Below are 27,185 nucleotides of genomic sequence, written 5' to 3'. Positions count from 1 at the left end.
AGCTGGGGAAAAAAGGAAATAAGTTAATTAATAGGAAATGCTCCAAACCCATGCTATTAAGAAAGTGAGTTAATGTAACAAGGAATTACTCGAGGGAAAAGTCCCAGCCCTACATGTGGCAAATCACTATTTGGAAATTTTGGAGTGTGGTGAAGAAAAGAAAGTCAACAACAAAGATTAAAACCTTAGAGGATCTCAAGTTATGATGGAGTTTAATCCTATGAGCTAGGAAATACTGACAACAAATTTAAATCTCATTCATAGGATTTATTAAGAGCCTCGTCCTAGGGCCAGTGGCCTAAAACTAGCCCAGTAATGAAATGGTCACCCATCCAAGCAAGAGGGACATTCAAAATATTTCACAATTAAGTGGGGCCACTGGCATCAACCATTTAGATTTCCTATCAGCACGGAATTCTGTGCCAGATGATAACCCTACAATTGCCATTGTGGAAAGGACTGGGGCTTTGTGGGAGGAGGAGGATCAAGGTAGTCAGGACAACAGGGAGCACTTGAAGAGCTCAGGGAGCGACATATTTACCAACCAATGTGGAAGTATTTTAATGTTTCAACAACCCGAGTGCCCATGCTGTTGCATACCATCTTGGTCCTGCATCCATCCATTCAACCATCCACCATATCTATTCATCTTCCACCCACCCACCCACCCATCCATCCATCCATTCATTCAGTGTTCCATCTATCTATTCAACAAACCTATCCTAGGGATGTTTCCTTGGGTGATGTGTGTCACAGTGGATATACGGATGAGTGGACATGGCTCTTAGCCTTGGGGAGCTCACAAACTATTCTTGTTATTTGTGGGAAGGATGTGTTTTGGCTGCTGCCATTTATCCTACTGTGATAGAATTATGGTGAAATGTCATGGAATAACACATTAAATAAATGTATAACATTTCACAGAGCATATGTTTATCATTCTTTATATGCCTCAAAGAAATTTTGTACTTTCCTCCTAGCAATGTTGTGAGATGGGTAGAAACACATTCTATTGATACAAACAAAGGCACTGAGATACAAAACCGTTATGTGACAGCCAGAGGGGTACAGAGCCAGGAATCTGGCCAATGACCCTTCATCATGGGTAGAAGTGGGTGGAATCATTGCTGAGTGATTGTGACTTCAAAGTATGGAATCCTTTCCTATCTTAACATTGACATTGTCTGGCAAACTGCGCAGCCAAGAGTGGATGATCCAGGTTTTTGTGGTTGAGTTGACACTCTGGCTCTGCAATTAGCCAATATTCGGCTCTTCTCTGGTTCGATAGAGTAAGAAGGAAGGAAGGGAGGATTCACTGAAATTCAAAAGTCCCCTGTGATTGGAATGGTAAATTTTCATATAAAATGCAGTTCAACACCCTCAAATGAAGAAAGGGCTTCTCATGTTCTTTCAAGGACCTACTGAACCAAGACAAATGTCCCAGTGTTCCCACTGGGGATTTACTTTCTTCCTTTCTGTGAAGCCAGTATGAATGGTTACTTTTCAGTCATCTGGATCTTTCTGTACCCAACTGTGATAGACTCTGACAGATAAAGTGGCTGCCTCTGGCTTTGAGGGTGAATGGAGAAACGCATTCTTGTAGCCGAGTGAAAGAGTACCTCCCAGAAGTTGATCAAGTTTGAGTCAGTTTTTAAGTTGTCAGTAGGGACTAGCCTATAGAGTATCTGTAAGAGGAAAATAAGATTTACTGTCCTTCTTTCTTCCCTGAACTTCACTGAAGGTTTTGGCTAAAGAAGTAACTGCAAGAAGCGTGACCTGTCCTCAGGAGATTTATGACCAGAGCCTGACTGTCAGTGATTTAAGCTAAAAGTACCTGGTCAAAAAGCAGAAGAGGACTTCCCTGGTGGCGCAGTGGTTAAGAATCTGCCTGCCAATGCAGGGGACATGGGTTCAAGCCCTGGTCCGGGAAGATCCCACATGCCACGGAGCAACTAAGCCCATGGGCCACAACTATTGAGCCTGCGTGCCACACTAGTGAAGCCCGTGCGCCTAGAGCCCATGTTCCACAACAGAGAGAAGCTACCGCAATGAGAAGCCCGTGCACCGCAACGAAGAGCAGCCCCTGCTCGCCGCAGCTAGAGAACGTCCGCGCGCAGCAACGAAGACCCAACGCAGCCAAAAATAAATAAATAAATTTATTAAAAAAAAAAGCAGAAGAGTTCACTCTTGGGTTATTGGTCATTCAAGAGGTGAGACAATAACCAAGAATTATGACTCCCCCGTCACACCTCCTTGAAATGGGTCAGTACCTCCGGTACCCAGAGCAAGGGCAGGTATATCTTTCTACCAAAAATAAAATAGACTCCAATATTGTTTATGATGGCTGAACCCACAGAAGGGTCTGTGAACAGAATAGATTGTTCATGCACAGACCATCAGAGGCTTTCATGTGCCTGTGAGAGATGTTAGCTGAGAAAAGGTCCTGGGGAAACTGCCCTTGCCCTGCTACCCCTCAAGCCAGGAGTGGATCCTGGATGGAGAGGGCCTAGGAAAGATGGAACATCATGGTCTGGTCCTGGGAAGCAGTATCTGAAAGAGGCAGCATCAGACTCAAGCAGGAGATGATTAAACCAGCCCTGTCTGCTGCATGTATGTGGCCACCTTGGGCCTCTGAGGTCCCCACCTGCCCCTTGTCCTCAGCTGGTCCTGGTTAACTTCCTCACATTCTGCTACTTCCTCTACTTTGATCCCATGAAGTCAGGGCTTTCTACATATATAACCCCAAAAGGGATCAGAAAGCCTGCACAGCACTTTAGGCATTACAAAGAGCTCATATTAGTTATATATTTCTGAATTAAAAACCACCCCAAAACCTAGAGGCTTAAGACAATTATTTGCTTATGATTCTGTGTAAGAAAGTAAAAAGTGGCCCCAACAGCTGGCAGCTGTAGTGTTCCTGAATGTATATAAACAGTTTTCACAGCATATAAACAATACTCAGACAAGGCCATTCTTTGACCATGATGGAATAAGACAGAACAAGACTATTTTGTGATCATGCCTGAAACTATACAGAGACAAGGACATTTTGCAACTCAAAAATAACTAAACATCTCCTCCTTCCAGCTAATATGAGTTACCACTGACAACTGTAGTCCCACTTTAATCCTCCTGCCTCAGAGATAAAAATTATCAAGAGATCCAGTCACCAAGGTGGCCCCATTTTCTGAAAGCACCCAATCAAAAACTGGCTCCCACTTCCCTAAATGCCTTATGGAATCACCCAACAGACACCCAAATCCTATAATAAGCCCCTCCTGGCTTCCCCTTCCTGGTTCCTCTCCATTGCTGCAGCACTCGAAATAAAGCTAACTTTGCTCGACTGCAAGTGTGTTCCTAGTGGTCTTTGACATGTAGGTCAGCAATTGGGGCTGGGCTCAGCTGGCTGGTTCTTCTGCACCTGGAGTCTCTTGTATGGCTCCAGTCATCTGGCAGCTCAGCTGGGATAGGATGGTCTAAGACGGCCTCACTCTCATGGCTGGTGGTTGGGCTGGCTGACAGCTGAGCCACACATCTCCAGCAGGCTAGCTCAGGCATGGTAGACTTGTGTGGTATAAGAAGGCAAGTCCCAATGCATGGTATGTTAAGCCTCTGCTCAAATTATGTTTGTGAATGTGCCATCAGTCAAAGCAAGTCACATGGCTAATCCCAGAATCAATGTGGGACGAGACCACCAAGGGTGGAGATACAGGAAGAAGTAATTGGGGGCCCATTTCTGTAATAAACTACCATAGCACTGAACACACACAATCTCATTCAGTCCTCACAAATGAAGACACTGTTTTCCTAATTTTACTGATGAGAAAATTCAAGTTTAGAAAAATTTGAATCTTGACTAAGGCCATAAAGCTAGTAAATTTCAAGGCTGGAGCCCAGGACCAGATTGCTGAGTTGTACTTCAGAGTTTCTCTCCTCAGAGCCCTCACTGCAGATTTGCACTCTTGCTTTGGTTCTGCAGGGCCCTTCAAGTACATTTTATGACTGACTTTTTTTAATCTATCATAATGTTTTCAGCTTCATCCATTCCTTTTTACGGCTAAATAATATCTCATTGTATGGATATACCATATTTTGTTTATCCATTCATCAGTTGATGGGCATTTGGGTTGAAGTCAAAAGGAGGAGGGGCTGTGAATTAAGTTATGAGCTGTACATAATAAAGTCATGCCAGCCCATTTATGCATTTTACTGGGGCAATTTGACATCTCAATCTACAAACTGCCTTCTCTCCTCCAGGTTGAGGAGGGGACATATGTCCCAGGAGGCAGGGATAGTGAGTGGGGGAAGTCATGAAGGGCTCCACTGCATGGAACCTCTCCCAAGTCTGAAGTAGTCTTGCTCCTACATTGAGGGGTTTCCCACAGGACCCCATCTGGGGCCAGGCTCTCACTTCAAGGGCACAATTTTATTGCCAGAGCATCTAGACATAGCATATTTAATCAGTCAGGAATTTCTTCTGTCACCAGATCAACAACTATGGCCCTAACACAACTAGGAAAAGATTCCCTAAAAATACAGATTTAACCAATTTCTGATTTTTCTTAGTTAAATAGAAAAAGCTTAGGGTGGGGCTTGAGAAGGAGGAAAGGAAATAATCTCTATCCCCAAAGCTACTCTACAGCAGACAGCAGGAAGTGTCAGGTGTCTATGAGAACTGGCAGGGCTGCAAGAGCTAAGATTGATTGGAAGTGGCAGAAACTAGAGTCAGTTCTTTTTAAAAGACCACACAAAACAAAACAATGGTGCATTTAGAAAACATGTGTTTCTAGAATTAATTGTAAAAGGCAGCGATGAAAATGGGTGTCAGGACATGTCCTGAGACCTTCTCGCTGAACTGTGCTCCAATTGCAGTGAGGACCTTGAGTTTAGCCACCCCCACAGGGTTCCCCAGAGGTGTCAGAGGGGGCCTGGAAATCCACACTTTTAACAGGGCCGTGAGTGGTCTGAGCATCCAATTTTGGAATCACTGTCCTAGAGGCCACCTTAGTTCTGTCTTCTTCTGATTACAGTGTTCATTTCTGAAGGTGGAAGTCACAGAAGAAAGGAGAGTGCTTTGGAGTCTTTGGGAATGACATGGATCAGTCCTCACATAACTGGAAAATTTAATTGACTGACACATTCCACTTAACACACATGCCCACTTTAGGTCAATAAAAGGAGTGTTTTAATATCAGTTCAATTTGTTTAATCGAGTTGAGAAGCCCTCTGGGGAGGCAGAACTACACCATTTCTACTGGAAACTAATGGATATTCACAGGTTGACTACGTTATGGTGTATTAGTCAGGGTTCCCCTGAGAAACAGAACCAACAGGATATATATGTAAAGAGATTTATTATAAGGAATAGGCTTATATGATTATGGAGGCTAAGAAGTTCCAGCCCAAGTCTGAAGCAGGAGAGCTGATAGTGTAACTTCCAGTGCAAGTCTGAATCCAAAGGCAAGAGGAGACCAATGTCCCAACTCAGAGACAGGTAGAGAGAGAGTGAATCCCTCACTCAGCCTTTTTGTTCTATTCAGGCCTTAATCTGATAGGATAAGACCCACCCACACTGGGGAGGGCAATCTGCTTTACTCAGTCTACTGATTCAAATCTTAATCCCATCCATAAACACCCTCACAGACACACTCAGAATAATATTTAACCAAATATCTGTCCATCCCATGGTTCAGTTAAGTTGATACATAAAATTAACCATTACATATGTTATTTCACATTTCAGAATAAAGTGGGATCTAAATGTATTCTACTACTCTTAATTTAGTTAAACCTGGTGAAGGACCCCCAAGTCAAGAAGTCTCTAAAAAGATGCCTCAGTGCTGTGCTTTTCCTTGGGTTGGCTGGCTGGTGACCCTGGTGTCCCTCTTCTTTCCCACCATGGCTACCCTGCTTTGTAACACAATGGCTTCTTTACATGGAGATCTCCACCATCAGACTTGTGAGTTCCCAAAGCCAGGAACCTGGTCTATATTGTTTACCCAGTACTGCTAGCCTGGGATGGTGCCTGCCACATAGAAGGTGCTAGAAGGTGCTCAATAACCTTTTTTTAGAAATTGGACTTGATCCTTGGCCCATAATACTGGTATGTTGAGTTGGCTTCCCCATCCACCACCAAATCTCTTGCAGGACAGGCTTATGGCGTTGTGTAAGCTTGGTTTGACAAATTAATATGAAATACTAAGAGAAATTATTAACATTTTTATGACAGAGAAAGCATTAGAATAAAATGAGACTATAAAATAAAATTGTAGCAAATGACTAATAAAGATGGGGCTCAACCTAATAAACAATCTTTCCATAATTTGTTTTATTCTGGTGAATTGTGGCAGCAACTGCTGATTTACAACAGGCTGATTCTGACCAAATCTAGCTCAGATTGTGATGAAGAAATATAACTCAATATTACGCACAAAATATAGTTCATTTTTTTTTTGTTTTGCACCAAATGTCATTGAGGCATTCAGAAAAATGTTAAAATACCTTTCATGGATTATTGATGTCTCTGAAACACATTATCTGCAGCGTGGATAAAGAGAAAAGAAACGGGATTTCTTTTTTTTCTTCCTTAAATGAGACTTTAAGAATGTAAATCTGGTTTTCAAATGTTTAGATAAATCATTCTTTTATCTTTCTCTCAAATCCCACATGAAGTTAGTTTTCATAGACTCAGATTTGGAAGCTGAGTCTAATTCCTGACTCAGAACCAGAATCTTCTTTTTGTTGCTCTAATTGCAGGCAGCCTCTCAAGGCAGCCTTTCCTCTATTTGAAGGGCTCATTGCTGGAAACATCTCCTTTATGTTGTTAGAGCCTTAAACCATGTCCCTGTAGGGTCCCACAATCATTTGACCTTGTTTGGCCTTGTTTCTGTAGTTCAGAAAAAGCCCCTCTCACCCCTAGAAATGACCTGAATCTTGCTCATATTATACGTTTTTCAGACGACTTCCTTCCATTCTGGATACCAAAGCCCTGACTGACTCAAACTTGTCAATACTGGTTTTAAAATGTAAGTCACAAATTCAATTCTACAGATTTATTGAGTAGCATTGTGTCAGGTACATGCTAAAAATTTGGTTATAATAAAGAGATCATTTTTTTTGTTTTGCATCGAGTGTCACTGAGGCATTCAGAAAAATGTTAAAATACGTTTCATGGATGATTTTTCTCCAGTAAATTTTTAATCACACCAAATATGCAATAAACAAAATGCAGTTATTTCCTCTATAATTAGATTGACTAACTTTTACTGTCCTCCAGTAGTTTCCAATTGGGAATAGACCAATTCTGCGCCTCTCTCCAAGCTTCTCTTTCCACGCCACCCCAGTCTCCCTCTAAGGGGGAAGTTGTGCCTGTGGTTGGGTAAATCCCAGGATAGTCACTGGTCCTGTTTTACTAGGGGACCAGGTGGCTGAGCCTTAAAAGATACCACCCATTTGTGGTGCCCTGTCCATCTTCCCTAAGGCAAGATTTGGAGCCTAGTGACAGGCCAGCCATCCACTGTTTCTATGTTGTGTCCACTCTGGTAAGTGGACTCTGCCCACTTGAACCCCCTCCATCTCTCTCTGTCTCTCCGTCGATCTGCCCCTCTCTCTGCACTGGAGGTGCAGGTGGGAAGAGTAAGTATCCCACTTTGACCTCGAACCAAATCTGCCTACTCTAACTGAATTTTCCTAGTGGGCTCTACTTTGTAGAACAAGGGCATTGGTTCACATTAAATCCTGGCACTTTATTCTCATTCTGCTATTGTTCTTTAAACACAGATTCCTCAGCCTGAGCCACGATGAGGAGGAGTGGGGGGAGGAGAAGCATGATACAGACTTTCCTGGGACCCTGTGCCTCATTCCACCAGGTGCACACCAGAGCCCCACCCAGAATCCCAACGCTCACACAGCAGACATAATAAAAAATATATACCCATAAAAGGAGAACAAAAACATGGAGTTTCCTGGGTGAGAGATTGGGGGTTGAGGTAGAATTTGTAAGGCAAGGTATGGGAAGAATTGGAACTTTCAGCAGGTGCAGCTGGAAGGCTGAGGAGGGAGATGACAGCCTGTGAGGCGGGGAGAAACTGGAATATAGTCAGGAAATGGTGAGATCTCAAGTTCAATTGAAACATGTAGGAGAGAGTGGGAAGAAGAAGGCTGGAAAGAGGAGCTGGCCAAAACATGAAGCTCTTTGCCTTACAGGCCAAGGTTTTGTGCATGACTTGGTAGGCAATGAGGAGTTGCTGAGGTTTAGCGTGTTGGGAAGTAGAAGTGGTCTCCTCACATACAATGATATGCGGGCCAGGGAAGAGGGAAAAGGGAGGCTGGGCAACTGTGAGTCCAGTGAGGAGGCTCTCAAGTGTAGCACCCAGATATGGTGGTCCATGGAGAGGGCAGTGCAGAAAGGGTTGATGCAAACCCAGGTTGGACTCATCTTTTTAGCTGCCACATCAAACTCTTGGACTTGGCATTGACTGAGATCACCAGATCTTTTTTTTCACAGGAATTCTTTCAAGTCTCCCCACACTCACAATTTACAAGTGACTAGGAAGATGTCTGTATAAAGCCTGACCTTCATCTTTGTGCAAATTAATCTTTTTTAGTGTTAACTTGACATTCCTGACTCCCAAGAAAATTCTCAATCTTCACTCTGTTGTCTATCACTTCATCTCTTCTTCCCTGCTCTGTTTTGTCAGAAAATGGAATAACCATCAAAGTTATTGCTAAAAATGTTGACAAGATAAGGACAGAGACAGGCCCCTGGAGCTCTAAGTGGAAGCCCCACTAATAGCATCAAAACCATTGACCAACAGACTGCAGGAACATTGCTTCCCTGGAAGCAAATCCATCCATCAACCTCATCATGCCCCTGAGTGTTAATCATTTCATTCCATAAAAGACTTCACAGTGACATCAAAGACTCTGTGCATTCCCCTGGCCTCCGGACTCTCTAGCACCGGCAGTAATGAGAAGGTGGGTCATGTGACACTATTGTTCTACTAAGTTTACAAAGACTGCTCTTTCTTATTTTCATTTTAAAGATATTTTCATTTTTCTTATACAAATACAAGAAGTAAGATTACTGGATCATACAGTAGTTTTCCATAGTGGCTGCACCAATTTACATTCCCACCAACAGTGCACAAGAGTTGCCTTTTCTCCACATCCTCACTAACATTTGTTATCTCTTGTCTTTTTGATAAGAGCCATTCTATCAAGTATAAGGCGATATCTTATTGTGGTTTTGATTTGCATTTCCCTGGTGATTAGTGATGTTGAGCACGTTTTCATGTACCTGTTGACCATTTGTATGTCTTCAGAAAAATGTCTATTTACTTCCTCTGCCCATTTTTAACCAAATGGTTTTGTTTTGTTTTGTTTTTTGTTGAGTTGTGTGAGTTCTTTATATTTCGCATATTAACTTTTATCACATATTTGATTTGTAAATACTTTCTCCCATTCTGTAGGCTGCCTTTTCATTTTGTTGATAGTTTCCTTTGCTGTGCAGAAGCTGTTTAGTTTTATGTGGTCCCATTTGTTTATTTTTGCTTTCGTTGCCTTTGCTTTTGGAGTCAAATCCAAAAAATCATTGCCAAGACCAATGTCAAAGAGCTTATCCTCTATATTTTCTTCTAGGAGTTTTATGGTTTCAGGCCTTATGTTTAAGTCTTATTCAATTTTGAGTTGCCTTTTGTGTATGGTGTAAGATAGTGGTCGAGTTTCATTCTTTTGCATGTGGCTGTCTGGTTTTCTCAGCAACATTTATTGAAGAGACTATCCTTTCCCCACTGTATATTCTTGGCTCCTAAATTAATTGACTGTATATACATGGGTTTATTTCTGGGCTCTCTATTCTGTTCCTTTGAGCTATGTGTCTGTTTTTATGCCAATACCATAATGTTTTCATTACTATAGCTTTGTAATATAGTCTGAAATCAATGTTAAAAAACAAAATTCAACTGAGTAAATTTGAAGATCTAATTGGCTTTATTCAAAGATTCATGAATTGGGCAGCATCCCACCTAGTAAGCAGAAAGGTGCTCCAAGGAGTTGTACAAAATAGAAGGTTTTTATAGGTAAAAAGAGAGTGGGACAAGGAAATGAAAAGAGTAGATTACTTCAGGAAAGGTTATCTTCCTTTAGGGATAGGCAGTGGGTCTTAGGCAGATTACCTCACTAGTGCTGACCAGGAAATCAAGACTGATTTGTTTAAATTTCCATTCTTGGGAGAAGCTGAAACTGCAGTTAGGTTAGGTAGTCTTGGTGGGTCTTAGCACAGGTGACTCCATTTGGGGCTTGTTTCTTTTTAACATCAGGAAGTGTGATGCCTCCTGCTTTGTTCTTCTTTCTCAAGATTGCTTTGCCTATTTGGGGTCTTTTGTGGTTGTATACAAATTTTGGGATTGTTTGTTCTATTTCTGTGAAAAATGTCATTGGTATTTTGATAAGGATTGCTCTGAATCTGTAAATCCCTTTGGGTAGTATGGACATTTTAACTATTTTTTATTTGGACAGTTTAACTGTTAATTGATCCAATCTATGGGCATAAAATATTTATCCATTTATTTGTGTCTTCTTCAGTTCCTTTCATCAGAGTCTTATAGCTTTCAGTGTACAGATTCTTCACCTCCTTGGTTAAATTTAATCTTGCTATTTTATTCTTTTTGATACAATTGTAAATGGGATTGTTTTCTTAATTTCTCCTTCTGATAATTCATTTTTACTGTATAGAATTGTAACTGATTTTTGTATATTGATTTGGTATCTTGCAACTTTACTGATCTTGTTTATTAAATCTAACAGTTTTTTTGGTGGCGTCTTTAGGGTCTTCTATGTATAATTCATAAATTATTTATTTTCTCTATATTATATATTATATATATAATTTATTTTATTATTATTATCAAGAAAATTTAAAACACACCTTGTAGGCAGAATTCTAAGACAGTTTCATGATCTCCACCCCCTGATGCTATGCCCATGATTGGGTTTCATATATGGCAAAAATGAAGGTATTTTGCAAATGTAGCTAAAGTCCCTAAGCAATAGACCTCAAGTTTTTTGTTTTTTTAAAAAAATATTTTATTCCTTTATTCTCTTTTTCCAGAGAAGGTTTTAGTCCTGGATACATGAAATACGTCAGGGGGAGGTAAAAATCATTGTGTATCCAAATAACAATATATTTGCTGAATACATTTTCTTTCTTTGTAGTTATACAATAAAGTAAGCTGATTTTTTTTGCCTTTATTTATTTTATTTATTTATTTTTTATACAGCAGGTTCTTATTAGTTATCTATTTTATACATATTAGTGTATATATGTCAGTTCCAATCTCCCAAATCATCCCACCACCACCCCCCCCTCACTTTCCCCCCTTGGTGTCCATACGTTTGTTATCTACATCTGTGTCTCTATTTCTGCCCTGCAAACCGATTCATCTGTACCATTTTTCTAGATTCCACATATATACGTTAATATGCGATATTTGTTTTTCTCTTTCTGACTTACTTCACTCTGTATGACAGTCTCTAGGTCCATCCACGTCTCTACAAATGACCCAGTTTTGTTCCTGTTTATGGATGAGTAATATTCCATTGTGTATATGTACCATATCTTCTTGATCCATTCGCCTGTCGATGGGCATTTAGGTTGCTTCCATGACCTGGCTATTGTAAATAGTGTTGCAGTGAACATTGGGGTGCATGTGTCTTTTTGAATTATGGTTTTCTCTGGGTATATGCCCAGTAGTGGGGTTGCTGGATCATATGGTAATTCTATTTTTAGTTTTTTAAGGAACCTCCATACTGTTCTCCATAGTGGCTGTATCGGTTTATGTTGCCACCAACAGTGCAAGAGGGTTCCCTTTTCTCCACACCCTCTCCAGAATTTGTTGTTTGTAGATTTTCAAATGATGCCCATTCTAACCGGTGTGAGGTGATACCTGATTGTAGTTTTGATTTGCATTTCTCTAATAATTAGTGATGTTGAGCAGTTTTTCATGTGCCTCTTGGCCATCTGTATGTCTTCTTTGGAGAGATGTCTATTTAGGTCTTCTGCCCATTTTATGATTGGGTTGTTTGTTTCTTTAATATTGAGCTGCATGAGCTGTTTATATATTTTGGAGATTAATCCTTTGTCCATTGATTTGTTTGCAAATATTTTCTCCCATTCTGAGGGTTGTCTTTTTGTCTTGTTTATAGTTTCCTTCTCTGTGAAAAAGCTTTTAATTTTCATTAGGTCTCATTTGTTTATTTTTGTTTTCATTTCCATTACTCTGGGAGCTGGGTCAAAAAAGATCTTGCCCTGGTTTATGTCAAAGAGTGTTTTTCCTATGTTCTCCTCTAAGAGTTTTATAGTGTCTGATCTTACATTTAGGTCTTTAATCCATTTTGAGTTTATTTTTGTGTATGGTGTTAGGGAGTGTTCTAATTTCATTCCTTTACATGTAGCTGTCCACTTTTCCCAGCACCACTTATTGAAGAGACTGTCTTTTCTCCATTGTACATCCTTGCCTCCTTTGTCATAGATTAGTTGACCATAGGTGCGTGGGTTTATCTCTGGGCTTTCTATCCTGTTCCATTGATCTATATTTCTGTTTTTGTGCCAGTACCATATTGTCTTGATTACTTTAGTTTTGTAATATAGTCTGAAGTCAGGGAATCTGATTCCTCCGGCTACGTTTTTTCCCTCAAGACCGCTTTGGCTACTCGGGGTCTTTTGTGTTGAGACACAAATTTTAAGATTTTTTTGTTCTAGTTCCATAAAAAATGCCACTGGTAATTTGATAGGGATTGCATTGAATCTGTAGGTTGCTTTGGGTAGTATAGTCATTTTCACCATATTGATTCTTCCAATCCAAGAACATGGTATATCTCTGCATCTGTTTGTGTCATCTTTGATCTCTTTCATCAGTGTCTTATAGTTTTCTGAGTACAGGTCTTTTACCTCCTTAGGTAGGTTTATTCCTAGGTATTTTATTCTTTTTGTTGCAAAGGTGAATGGGATCATTTCCTTAATTTCTCTTTCTGATCTTTCATTGTTAGTGTATAGGAATGCAAGATATTTCTGTGCATTAATTTTGTATCCTGCAAGTTTATCAAATTCATTGATTAGCTCTAGTAGTTTTCTGGTGACATCTTTAGGATTTTTCATGTATAGTATCATGTCATCTGCAAACAGTGACAGTTGTACTTCTTTTCCAATTTGGATTCCTTTTATTTCTTTTTCTTCTCTGATTGCCATGGCTAGGACTTCCAAAACTATGTTGAATAATATTGGCAAGAGTTGACATTCTTGTCTTGTTCCTGATCTTAGAGGAAATGCTTTCAGTTTTCACCATTGAGCATGATGTTTGCTGTGGGTTTTTCATATATGACCTTTATTATGTTGAGGTAGGTTCCCTTTATGCCCACTATCTGAAGAGTTTTTAACATAAATGGGTGTTGAGTTTTGTCAAAAGCTTTTTCTGCATCTACTGAGATGATCATATAGTTTTTATTCTTCAATTTGTTAATATGGTGTATCACATTGATTGATTTGAGTATATTGAAGAATCCTTGCATCCCTGAGATAAATCCCCTTGATCATGGTGTATGATCCATTTGATGTGTTTTTGGATTCTTCTTGCTAGTATTTTGTTGAGGATTTTTGCATCTATATTCATCAGTGATATTGGTCTGTAATTTTCTTTTTTTGTGATTTCATTGGTTTTGATATCAGGGTGATGGTGGCCTCATAGAATGACTTTGGGAGTGTTCCTTCCTCTGCAAATTTTTGGAAGAGTTTGAAAAGGATGGGTGTTAGCTCTTCTCTAAATGTTTGATAGAATTCACCTGTGAAACATCTGGTCCTGGACTTTTCTCTGTTGGAAGATTTTTAATCACAGTTTCAATTCATTACTTGGGATTGGTCTGTTCATATTTTCTATTTCTTCCTGGTTCAGTATTGGAAGGGTATACCTTTCTAAGAATTTGTCCATTTCTTCCAGGTTGTACATTTTATTGGTATAGAGTTGCTTGTAGTAGTCTCTTATGATGCTTTGTATTTTCTGTGGTGTCTGTTGTAACTTCTCCTTTTTCATTTCTAATTTTATTGATTTGAGTCCTCTCCCTCTTTTTCTTGATGAGTCTTGCTAAAGGTTTATCAGTTTTGTTTATCTTCTCAAAGAACCAGCTTTTAGTTTTATTGATGTTTGCTATTGTTTTCTTTGTTTCTATTTCATTTATTTCTGCTCTGATTTTTATGATTTCTTTCCTTCTATTAGCTTTGGGTTTTGTTTGTTCTTCTTTCTTTAGTTGCTTTAGGTGTAAGCTTAGGTTGTTTATTTGAGATTTTTCTTGTTTCCTGAGGTAGGATTGTATTACTATAAACTTCCCCCTTAGAACTGCTCTTGCTGCATCCCATAGGTTTTGGATCGTCGTGTTTTCGTTGTCATTTGTCTCTAGGTATTTTTTATTTCCCCTTTGATTTCTTCAGTGATCTCTTGGTTATTTAGTAACGTATTGTTTAGACTCCATGTGTTTGTTTTTTTTACATTTTTTCCCCTATAATTCACTTCTAATCTCATAGCATTGTGGTCAGAAAAGATGCTTGATATGATTTCAATTTTCTTAAATTTACTGAGGCTCGATGTGTGACCCAAGATGTGATCCATCCTGGAGAATGCTCCGTGCGCACTTGAGAAGAAAGTGTAATCTGCTGTTTTTGGATGGAATGTCCTATAAATATCAATTAAATCTATCTGGTCTATTGTGTCATTTAAAGCTTCTGTTTCCTTATTTATTTTCATTTTGGATGATCTGTCCATTGGTGTAAGTGAGGTGTTAAAGTCCCTCCCTATTATTGTGTTACTGTTGATTTCCTCTTTTATAGCTGTTAGCAGTTGCCTGATGTATTGAGGTGCTCCTATGTTGGGTGCATATATATTAATAATTGTTACGTCTTCTTCTTTGATTGATCCCTTGATCATTATGTAGTGTCCTTCCTTGTCTCTTGTAACATTCTTTATTTTAAAGTCTATTTTATCTGATATGAGTATTGCTACTCCAGCTTTCTTTTTTTTTTAATTAATTTATTTTATTTATTTATTTTTGGCTGCATTGTGTCTTCGTTGCTGCGCACGGGCTTTCTCTAGTTGTGGCAAGCGGGGGCTACTCTTCATTGTGGTGCGTGGGCTTCTCATTGTGGTGGCTTCTCTTGTTGCAGAGCATGGGCTCTAGTCTCGAAGGCTTCAGTAGTTGTGGCATGCGGGCTTCAGTAGTTGTGGCTCGCAGGCTCTAGAGCGCAGGCTCAGTAGTTGTGGCACACGGGCTTTGTTGCTCCGTGGCATGTGGGATCTTTCCAGACTAGGGCTCGAACCCATATCCCCTGCATTGGCAGGCGGATTCTCAACCACTGTGCCACCAGGGAAGCCCACTCCAGCTTTCTTTTGATTTCCATTTGCATGGAATATCTTTTTCCCTCCCCTCACTTTCAGTCTGTATGTGTCCCTAGGTCTGAAGTGTGTCTCTTGTAGACAGCGTATATATGGGTCTTGTTTTTGTATCCATTCAGCAAGCCTGTGTGTTTTGGTTGGAGCATTTAATCCATTCATGTTTAAGGTAATTATCTATATGTATGTTCCTATGACCATTTTCTTAATTGTTATGGATTTGTTTTTGTAGGTCCTTTTCTTCTCTTGTGTTTCCCACTTAGAGAAGTTCCTTTAGCATTTGTTGTAGAGCTGGTTTGGTGGTGCTGAATTCTCTTAGCTTTTGCTTGTCTGTAAAGCTTTTGATTTCTCCATTGAATCTGAATGAGATCCTTGCCGGGTAGAGTAGTCTTGGTTGTAGGTTCTTCCCTTTCATCACTTTAAATATATCATGCCACTCCCTTCTGGCTTGTAGAGTTTCTGCTGAGAAATCAGCAGTTAACCTTATGGGAGTTCCCTTGTATGTTATTTGTCATTTTTACCTTGTTGCTTTCCATAATTTTTCTTTGTCTTTAATTTTTGTCAATTTGATTACTATGTGTCTCGGCATGTTTCTCCTTGGGTTTATCCGGCCTGGGACTCTTTGCACTTCCTGGATTTGGGTGGCTATTTCCTTTCCCACGTTAGGGAATTTTTCAACTATAATCTCTCTCTTTTTCTTTATAAATGTATTTATTTATTTATTTAGGCTGCATTTGGTCTTCGTTGCTGTGCGCGGGCTTTCTCTCTAGTTGTGGCGGGGGGACTACTCTTTGTTGCGGTGTGCGGGCTTCTCATTGCAGTGGCTTCTCTTGTTGCAGAGCACGGGCTCTAGGAGCGCAGGCTTCAGTAGTTGTGGCATGTGGGCTCAGTAGTTGTGGCTCATGGGCTCTAGAGTGCAGGCTCAGTAGTTGTGGTGCACATGCTTAGTTGCTCCATGGCATGTGGGATCTTCCCGGACCAGGGCTTGAACCTGTGTCCCCTGCATTGGCAGGTGGATTCTTAACCACTGTGCCAGCAGGGAAGTCCCTATAATCTCTTCAAATATTTTCTTGGGTCCTTTCTCTCTCTCTTCTCTTTCTGGGACCCCTATAATGTGAATGTTGTTGCATTTAATGTTGTCCCAGAGGTCTCTTATGCTGTCTTCATTTCTTTTCATTCTTTTTTCTTTATTCTGTTCTGCAGCAGTGAATTCCACCATTCTGTTTTCCAGGTCACTTATCTGTTCTTCTGCCTCAGTTATTTTGCTATTGATTCCTTCTAGTGTATTTTTCATTTTGGTTATTGTATTGTTCATCTCTGTTTGTTTGTTCCTTAATTCTTCTAGGTCTTTGTTAAACAATTCTTGCATCTTCTCAATCTTTGCCTCCATTCTTTTTCCAAGGTCCTGGATCATCTTCACTATCATTATTCTGAATTCTTTTTCTGGAAGGTTGCCCATCTCCACTTCATTTAATTGTTTTCCTGGGGTTTTATCTTGTTCCTTCATTTGTTACATAGTCCTTTGCCTTTTCATTTTGTCTGTCTTTCTGTGAATGTGGTTTTCGTTCCACAGGCTGCAGGATTGTAGTTCTTCTTTCTTCTGCTGTCTGCCCTCTGGTGGATGAGGCTATCTAAGAAACTTGTGCAGGCTTCCTGTTGGGAGGGACTGGTGGTGGGTAGAGCCGGGTGTTGCTCTGGTGGGTAGAGCTCAGTAAAACTTTAATCTGCTTGTCTGCTGATGGGTGGGGCTGAGTTCCCTCCCTATTGGTTGTTTGGCCTCAGGCGACCCAGCACTGGAGCCTACCCAGCTCTTTGGTGGGGCTAATGATGGACTCTGGGAGGGCTCACGCCAAGGATTACTTCCCAGAACTTCTGCTGCCAGTGTCCTTGTCCCCACAGTGAGCCACAGCCATCCCCCACCTCTGCAGGAGACCCTCCAACCCTAGTAGGGAGGTCTGGTTCGGTCTCCTTTGGGGTCACTGCTCCTTCCCCTGGGTCCTGATGTGCACACTACTTTGTGTGTGCCCTCCAAGAGTGGAGTCTCTGTTTCCCCCAGTCCTGTCAAAGTCCTGTAATCAAATCTCGCTAGCCTTCAAAGTCTGATTCTCTAGGAATTCCTCCTCCCATTGCCAGACCCCCAGGTTGGGAACTCTGATGTAGGGCTCAGAACCTTCACTCTAGTGGGTGGACTTCTGTGGTATAAGTGTTCTCCATTTTGTGAGTCACCCACCCAGAGGTTATGGGATTTGATTTTATTGTGATTGCTCCCCTCCTACCGTCTCACTGTGGCTTCTCCTTTGTCTCTGGATGTGGGGTATCTTTTTTGGTGAGTTCCAGTGTCTTCCTGTCAATGATTGTTCAGCAGTTGGTTGTGATCTGGTGCTCTTGCAAGAGGGAGTGAGTGCACGTCCTTCTACTCCACCATCTTGAACTAATGAGCCAACCTCAAGTTAATGGAAAGAGAGATTTACCTGTACGGGCATGACCTAATCAGATGAACTCTTTAAAAGAAATGCAAAGCAACAGAGACTGTCTCCTGCTGGCCCTGATGAAGTCAACAGCCATGCTGTTAACTGCCTGAGGAGAGCAGCAGCCAATAAGAGCACAAACCTCAGTCCTACAACTGCAAGGAACTGAATTTGCCAGCCACCTGAGGGAGCTTGGAAGCTCATTCTTCCCAAGTTGAGCTTCTAGATGGGAATGCAGCCCAGATGACATCTTTACTGTCACCTTGTGAGACCCTGAGCAGAGGACCCAACTAAGTATTCCTGGACTCCTAACCCACAAAAACTGTGAGAGAGTAAATTTGTGTTATTTTAAGCCACTAAGTCTGTGGTAATTTGTTATGCAGTAATAGAAAACAGATACACACACAAAAGTAGAGGGAATAGTACAATGTAGCACTACTCAAACTATAGTCCATGGACCTATGGTGTCCACAGTCTGTTTGTTTCTGGTCCATGAGGCATTAAGTACAGAAATTGAGATTAAACACTGAGAAACTTTCACAGAAATTTGACACTGCCATGACTTCCAAGTGCCTGTCACTGGATTCATCTCAAGAAGCAGGATAGACAGTTTGGATTTTTTAAACTTACATTATGAATTGTGTACGGTGTGACCGATGTACCAGATACACATTGCAACATATGCAGTTTTCAGTTTAATTTGGCAACTGAAATCTAAAAGTTGTAAAACTACTAGTGTAAGCATTTATTTATTTTTATGACTTGTTATTTTTTTTTAAATCAAGCTTGTCCGTTTTTAATTTAGAAAATTATTAGCTTAATTAGGAAAACAGCAATCCAATGACTTATTTTTAACCCTGTGTTATTTGACCCCATGTTTCATTGACCATAGCTTGATACAGGGAGGAACTGCCTAGTATAAAGAAGACCAACCCATAGAACAAATAAAGCCAGTAAAGAATTTTTAATTGTAGCATAAAGAATGCACAGATTTGTTAATATGATAATTCTAGTATGTGTGAAATTTAAACATGATGGTGATATGTATTCTTTCTAACTTCATTGCCAATAAATGCAACTAGTTCTGAACTATATAAAATTACAAAAGAATATATTATGAACAAATGTAGTTTGGAGTTTGTTTTGTGTAGGACAGTGTGTTCTGATAGCATAGTTATAATGATGGGAGAATATTCTGGACCAGTCACCTGGATTAAGGAGTTTGTGAGTTAATGCACTGCTTCCTTCATTGAGAAAGTCTTGTCACCAAAACAAACAAATTAAAAAATCATGTGGGGGCTTCCCTGGTGGTGCAGTGGTTGAGAGTCTGCCTGCCAATGCAGGGGACATGGGTTCGAGCCCTGGTCTGGGAAGATCCCACATGCCACGGAGCAACTAGGCCCGTGAGCCACAACTACTGAGCCTGCACGTCTGGAGCCTGTGCCCCACAACAAGAGAGGCCACGACAGAGAGGCCCGTGCACCGCGATGAAGAGTGGCCCCCACTTGCCGCAACTAGAGAAAGCCCTCGCATAGAAATGAAGACCCAACACAGCCAAAAAAAATAAATAAATAATAAAAATAAATTTAAAAAAAAATCATGTGAACTAGTGTATTTAATGATTAATTAAAAATCTGTGAATTACATAAAAGCAAAATGCATTAGCATGGAAACAACCTAAATATCCCTCGATGGATGAATGGATAAAGAAAATACAGTACATATATACAATGGAATGCTATTCAGCCATAAAAAAGAATGAAATAATGTAAATCAACTATACTTCATTAAAAAAATCATTCTACTTTTATGTGATGTATGGATGTGGATCATAATAATCTCTTACTGCATGCTGAGGCACAATGCTTGTTGCAGGGAGAATTCTTTTGGAATACAATGCAGAACAAATTCATCATTTTTCTGTAAGGTAAGGAATCAGTTTGATCCAATGTGTTTTTTTGTTTTTATAAATTTATTTATTTTATTTATTTTTGTATTATTGGCTGTGTTGGGTCTTTGTTGCTGCGCACGGGCTTTCTCTAGTTGCAGCGAGCAGGGGCTACTCTTGGTTGCGGTGTGTGAGCTTCTCATTGCAGTGGCTTCTCTTGTTGTGGAGCACGGGCTCTAGACGCGAGGGCTTCAGTAGTTGTGGGGCGAGGGCTCAGTAGTTGTGACTCACGGGCTCTAGAGCACAGGCTCAGTAGTGTGGCGCACAGGCTTAGTTGCTCCGTGGTATTTGGGATCTTACCGGACAAGGGCTCGAACCCATGTCCCCTGCATTGGCAGGCGGATTCTTAACCACTGAGCCACCAGGGAAGCCCCTGATCCAATGTTTAAAGATGTGAACTAGAGCTCCAGACTTGCTGATTTGTCTGATCTCTTAGATATTTTTAATGATCTTAAAACTTCCACCCAAAAAGGAATGCAACAAAAGATCAAAAAGGCAAAACAAAAGTTAGGATTTCTATGATTTTTATGACATGTCTCAACAACAATCAGGAATGTAGGTAGTGGCCTGTTACTCTACACTCATACACCTATGAATATGAATTTTATTTTCTACCAAAATACAATGCACATGTAAGAAATCTATGGCTCTGTAATAATTTTTCATCAAAAGGTGTGGATAATTTAAATTGAAGTACAGCTTTACAGGATAAATTGATGGCACTGGCTAGGATTAAGGACTGAAGACGAATATTGAAAATATATCATTATTTGCTTCATTTTGGATACAAGTTAAAAATGAATATTCTGAGCCTGCTGAAATGACTTGAAACTCTCTCCTGCCATTCACACCTCTGTGAGTCTGATTTCTCTACTAGAAGTGTTATGACAATTAAACAAAGAAAAGTTTAGAGGCACATTATCCTCTGTGAGTAGTGTTGTCACCAATCCAAACTAGTTTAGATAAATTAACAAGCAAGAAGCAAGCTCAATTGTCACATTAAAAACTTTAAATATTGATATTTGTGGTTTTTGTTCAAATTGTGTGCAGAGGCATTTAATATGGGGAATCACTATCTCACTCATAACTTTCTGATGAGTTATGATTATGGAATGACAAAAAGTTATGAATGTAATAGCAATTCTCCATATTCGTTGCTTATATAGGCACATTCAGTGAAAAACAGCCACAAAACAGGTTTAAAAAATTATTTTCACTTTCCATGTAGTATATTTGTTCTGACTGTATTAATTTCAATATAATTGTATGTGTGTTGAACCCAATGAAAAATTTAGACTTATATGCTCTATGTCTGATTTTTTATCATTTAACTTTTTTGGCAATTCACTTTTATTGTATTTTACAAAAGTATTGGTCTACAATAAATAGGAAATTTTAAAAAAAGCAAAGCAGTCTTCTCTCCCAGGTAGATGAGAAGCTACATGGGTGTAAAACTGCAGGGGCCAATATCCTCTTCCACAGAAATCCACTTTTCAGCATTCTTGTCTCAGGTGCTCTCCCATTTATATTTTTCTTGCTGGAGTATTTTAAAGCAAACCTCAGATATCATGTAATGTCACATGCAAATACTTCAATATGTATCTCTAAATGTAGTGACTTAAAAACTCTAACTATAATATCATGACAGTCAACAAAATAAGTAATTCCTATTAGTGTCCAATACCTGGTTTATATTCACTTTTCTCTGATTATTTCAAAAACATATGTTTGTAGTTGTTTTTTTCAAATCAGGATGCAAATAAGGGCCACATACCGCATTTGATTGTGATGTCCCAAGTCTCCTTTGATCTAACAATTTGCCTTCTCTTCTTTAAAACCATAACTTTATTGAAGAAACTGGGTCATTTGTCCTGTAGAATTTTCTACATTTCCAAGTTTGGCTTACTGCTTTCTAGAACTATCTGTTAACCTGTTCCTCTATCCCTGATCGTTTCCTTTCCTGGGAGTATGGTCGAGGGCTTGGTCAGATTCAGGCTTTTTTTTCCATCAAAATTACTTCCTAGGTAGTGCTGTGTGCTTCCTATTGCATCACCCCAAGAGGCAAAGTTGCCCACTTTTGGTGACACTAACTCACATTGATCAGTGGGTTTAGTTTTTCACCCTGATCCATTCATTCCAATACATTCCATTGACTTTCACTGAATGGTTAGCAGCCATTAATTATTGCTACCTAGGTCCGTTTTTCATTGGGGATTTGCAAAATGGTGATTTTCTAATTACCTCACTGCTTATTCATTTATTAGCTTGGATGGCTTTCAATAGAAAGAAATTTTCCTTCTTTACTTGGTTATCTTGAAATATAGGTTGTAGAGAAAAGCAGGATAAAGCTCAATTCTTTCCCTTGCTTTATCAGTTTTCAGAATAACAAGTTTGTGCCTTATCTAAGGTAATCAATTAGTTTTGTTTTGTTCTAGGGGTTTTTTTTTTTTGGAATATTAATATGAACTCATATATTTTAATATATTTCATGTCTTTCAAAACATTGTCATTATTCAAATGGTCGCATTTGGGCTACGGAGCCTTTTCAAGTTGACTCTTGGGTCTTTGTTTGCCGTGACCCTTTGAGATCTCCTTTTTGTCAGGTAGGACCAGATGGCCCAGGTTCATCTTATACACTTTTGGCCCAAGATCTGGAATCAGCCATTTAATCCTGGTTCATTTTAGTGGGAGTTGGCATTTTGGGGCCAAAGTCTGTGTTCTATGTGTGTAATTTCTTTAAACTCTTTTCTCATGGAAAACTCACCAGGAACTGAATATGTTGGAGTTTGTGGCTAATGCCATTGCTTTGCTTTGCGAGTCCAATGTCTGTGTCATCCTCAGGGGCCCCCAAGAAGAGAGAGACCTGGGGCTCCTGACCTAAGGCCAGAAAATGACACTTGCACCACCCCCTGAAACATCTAAGTGACTTCATGTTTTCATTCAAGGAATACTATGATGATTGCCTATTGTCGCTATTGTTCTGGGCCCCAGGATAGTCCTCATCCATGCTGTCATTGATAATGACTTTCTGGTGAAGGGACATTCATGTGTTGGGGTATGGGGGCTGCTTTTCTGTGCAGGGGCGTCTGATAAACATTGGAGCAGAGACCTGCCTGAAGTGAGGAAGGATGCCAGGCAGAAGTCTGGGGGAAAAGTGTTGGGGCAGAAGGAACGGTGAGTGTAAGGGCCCTGAGTCAGGAACGTGCTCACTGTGATTTCTAATATTGACACATTCTTCACTCTCCAAGATTTCAAGATTCCTTATCAGTTGCAAAATATTTTCTCACAGTAAAAACTTAAAGTTTGCAGCTTGCCTTTCAGTAGTGATCTTTTATATGATAACCCTTCTGCCATCACATCATGCTCTCTTACAACATATACCATCTTGCCCCCTCCCCCCAACACTCATATTCTTAAAAATAACTTTCCTAATTCCAGAAGCCATAGGTGTTTGTGGCAGAACACACGGAAAGCCCCCAAAAGAACACAGAACAAAATAAAATTAAAACAAAACAGAGGCCATCTGTGATCCCGCGGCCCCCCACCAGAATTAACCTCTGTAATATGGCAGTTGGTATCCATGCTTCCATTCTTTTACAAAAGTGCTGTCTTCCTCCTCCTCCTCCTCTCCCTGCCTTCCTGCTTTCAGACGTGGTCTTCAGTGGCTGTAGAGATGTCTAGCTTTTACCTGCTCAATACTTCTTTGTCAGAGCAGAAGTTTCTTGCTGAGCTTACACTTGCCTACTCAAATTGTTCCTTCAGACCTAGGGGCACTCCCGATGTGCCCTATACCCCCATCCTTCCCTGTCTCCAGGGGATATGCCTCTGGGTCCTGCCATTCCCACATCACCGACCAGTTCTTGCTTCCTGGTCAGACAGAAGTGACAAGGAAAGTCTGTCCTTACTGTCACCATTTCTTCTTCCTGCAGAGAGAGATGGTGGGGGAGGGGAGAGGAGGCCAGCAATATTTCAAAGGTAACAGTGGAGCTGGAATTTAATCAACTCTTCTTAAAAGAAAAGAATTCATTTCAGTGTAAAGTGGAATTTTCATTTACTGGGTTTGCTTCCGTCACCCAAGGCTGCGTGTGCTATTATGACAGAGGACCTGTTCATTTGTTAAGTCTCATCCCAGTTATCTGAATACTGGTATATGTGAAATATTCTTAACAAATTTAGACACATGTGGAAGAAAACAAAGACCAACCAAATGAGCACAAACAGGTCCCAGGTGTTAAGATTTCAACAGATCTTTCTTAGGGAAACAATTCAACCTACAACAGGTACCTTGATACTACAAAAAGAGTATTTTTGAGAGGCAGCATAGCAAAGTAGTTGGGAGAGGGATTCTGGCACCAGATTGTCCAGATTCAACCTCTGGCTTTGCTGCTTCTCAGCTGAATGATCTTGGGAAAGATAGTCAGCAATCTGTGCCTCAGTTTCTGCATCTGTGAAATGGGGATGATGCTAATAGAGGTACTGACCTCACTGGGGTGATAAGGGGATCCTGTGAATGAGCACAGGGATAGCACGGAGCAGGTGCTCAACCCATGCTGGCTATGCTGAGTGATCTGAGCCCTTCACGGGTATTAACCTTGATCTTCAAAACAACTCAGTTAAATTCGTACTATCATTGCCTTCATTTTACAGAAGGTTTAACTGAGGCACAGACAGATTAACAACTAGTCCAAGGTCACACACTGGAACATGGCACAGCTGGGATCCAAACCTGGGTGGCCCAAGTTCCGAGCCTGTACTTGGCTACAATGTCTGATATCTGCTTAAACCTGGCGTTTCCTGCTAGAACCAAGGAACCTGTTTCTTTTGAATGTTATTTTCTCCCTCGTGTCTTAGACTCAAATATGTATATGGATATGGTTCTAAGTTTAAAATGAGGCTTTCTCTGCCCCCTCAATCCTCTGGGGCTTGTCCTGGGCTGTCTTCACTTCTCTAACTCCTCAGACCTCTGGCATTCACAAAGGACTCCCTGAACCCTTCTTACCTTTGCCTATGTGTAGGGAGCTGCCAGCAAGAGTTCAGTTACAAAATGGGTCTCTATACAGAGGGTGTCCTCACTGTCTGCTGGCCATCTCTCAACCTTTGCCCCTTCTCCTTTATTTTATTCCTTTTTTGGAAAAAACTCAGCCCCAGTGCTGATGACTTCACACTTTATTTGTATCTGTAAGAGATGGCCCCTTTCACAGAGTTCTCATCCCAGGTCCCCGGGTGCATGAGCCAGAGGACCACACAGGGACAGGGCAGTGGCAATGCCTGGTCACAAAGGAAAGAGGGGCTTGGCTTGACATCAGGTTCATTTTGAATGAATTTATCCAGAGGCTGCTTTGGGCCAGGACTGGGAATAAATGAGGAAGAAGTTCCAGCCTGCTTTTGTGGCAGACACATAGCAGGATCCGGGGTATGATGCAGGTGTCATAGAGGAGGGTGTGTGGAGGTCAGGGAACGCTTCCTGGAGGAGGTGACCTGAGCTGAGTCAGACTCAGGTTTGAACTGAGGCTTCATTGCTCCCTAACTGTGTAACATTGTCAACCTCTCTGGCCTTCTTTCCTCACTGGCTAAATGGAGCTATTGTGAAAATGAGACATGCACTGTACGTGGCATACAAGGGTCAGCCTATAAATCACAGCAGGTGGTGCTATTGTCAAAATTTTACCCACTATCAATGACAATGGTTATTTTCTAATAACATGCCCTCCTCATATTCAGAGGTTATGTTCACTTCCAACAACAAATCCCAGTCTACATGCAAATATGGCTCTTTAAAAATACAATTATACATAGAAAAGCAAGGTTTTAAAGAAAAAAGGTGTTATAAGTGGATTTCGCCACAGACCGTTTCATGCAGCTCCTGCACCACTGACCTCTTGATGGGTCTCCCATGAGCCCCGTTAAACGTTTGAGGATTTGCAGAACCGGAATCAGACTTTCTATCCTCTGTGCCGACTTCCATCCGAGTGACAGGAACAAAGATATTTCCTCCACCTTTAACCCATTACATGGGATGTGTAATTATGACCGTGGTGGAACATTTTCGGCTCCCTGGGATCACATCCTAGCGATGATTCTTTTGTAAATTGCCATTATTTCTCCACAGAGTACAACAGAGCGGAGCCACGTTGCTGAGACGAATGGTATAAGCGTGTCATTGCATTAAACGGACGTTTCCCCCTTGGCCTTTAATAATTTATACCTTAAAGAAGACAAGTAGCTGTCCAGCCAGCTAATTAAAAATACTGGGTCTCACAGATGAGAAGTATGGTTCTTATTAAAGTGTGCATTTGCTACCTTGACGGTTTCTAAGAAGCAGATATTTCTACTGCTCCAGATATAAGGAAACAAAGTTACTCAGCCGTGGGGAATCCACTTTGGTAAACAAATGAGTCCGTGAGACTCCCCCATGATGACACAGCCCTCCATACAGAATCAGATGATAAAGTGGGATGCCTGCAGAAAAAATGCAATTCTCATTAAGTGAGGGAATTGGAACCTTCTTGATCCCAATATCAGCCTGTGATCCACACATTTCCCCCACATTATCAAGGAGGGGATTTGTTGGAATAAATACGAAGCATCCCCTCACTAAGCGCAGAAGGACTTCACTAAGGAGCAGTTCTCTGACAAAAGCCTGCCCCAGACAAAAACCTGACACGACTGCCAGTTACAGATGCTGTGGGGATGCGATCACCTGCAGCTGCTCTGTCCCCATCGTCCTCTAAAAGTAAAGGGACAAAAAAAAGGCATAAGCCCCCAAAAGGTAAAGAGACTAGGCCAAGAGATCACAGCAGAGAGAGAAGGCAACAAACCTTTGGAAAAAGATCTCTGAGTGGTCACTGACCTAGCAAACACAGGAAGCTGAGAGCTGACAGCTAGCAGGGGGGCAAGCTGAGAAGCCAGCCGTGTGAGCCCAGAGCCTGCAAGGCTCAGAATAGAGGCATCAGGGAGCTGAAAACACAGAGGCACCTAGGACTGGAGAAGAACGAAACGGCCCCTGACAGCTGGGAGCTGGCCTGGCCCTCACAACGAGGCCATGATATTCTCCTGTTGAACAAAGACAGTTTCCTAGAACACCTCCGTCAGACAAGGCCACTCGGTCACGTGACAGATGAAGATTAAAAACGGGACCATTCCACAACCACGCCTGAGCATCAAGAAGAACAGGAACAACCGAGACCTGAAGAATGTTCCAGAGCCCCCTCTTCTGGCTCAGAAAGCGACTGAGGCTTCTTACTGATTACACTTCATTCCTCCTGACTCCTAGATAAGGTTCATTAAGCAATCACAGGATTACCCCTCATTTCCAGACAGCACCCAATCCGGAGC

This window comes from Eschrichtius robustus, chromosome 14 (assembly GCF_028021215.1).
Source record: "Eschrichtius robustus isolate mEscRob2 chromosome 14, mEscRob2.pri, whole genome shotgun sequence".
In the NCBI taxonomy this organism is placed as follows: Eukaryota; Metazoa; Chordata; class Mammalia; order Artiodactyla; family Eschrichtiidae; genus Eschrichtius; species Eschrichtius robustus.
This window is presented reverse-complemented; position numbering follows the sequence as displayed.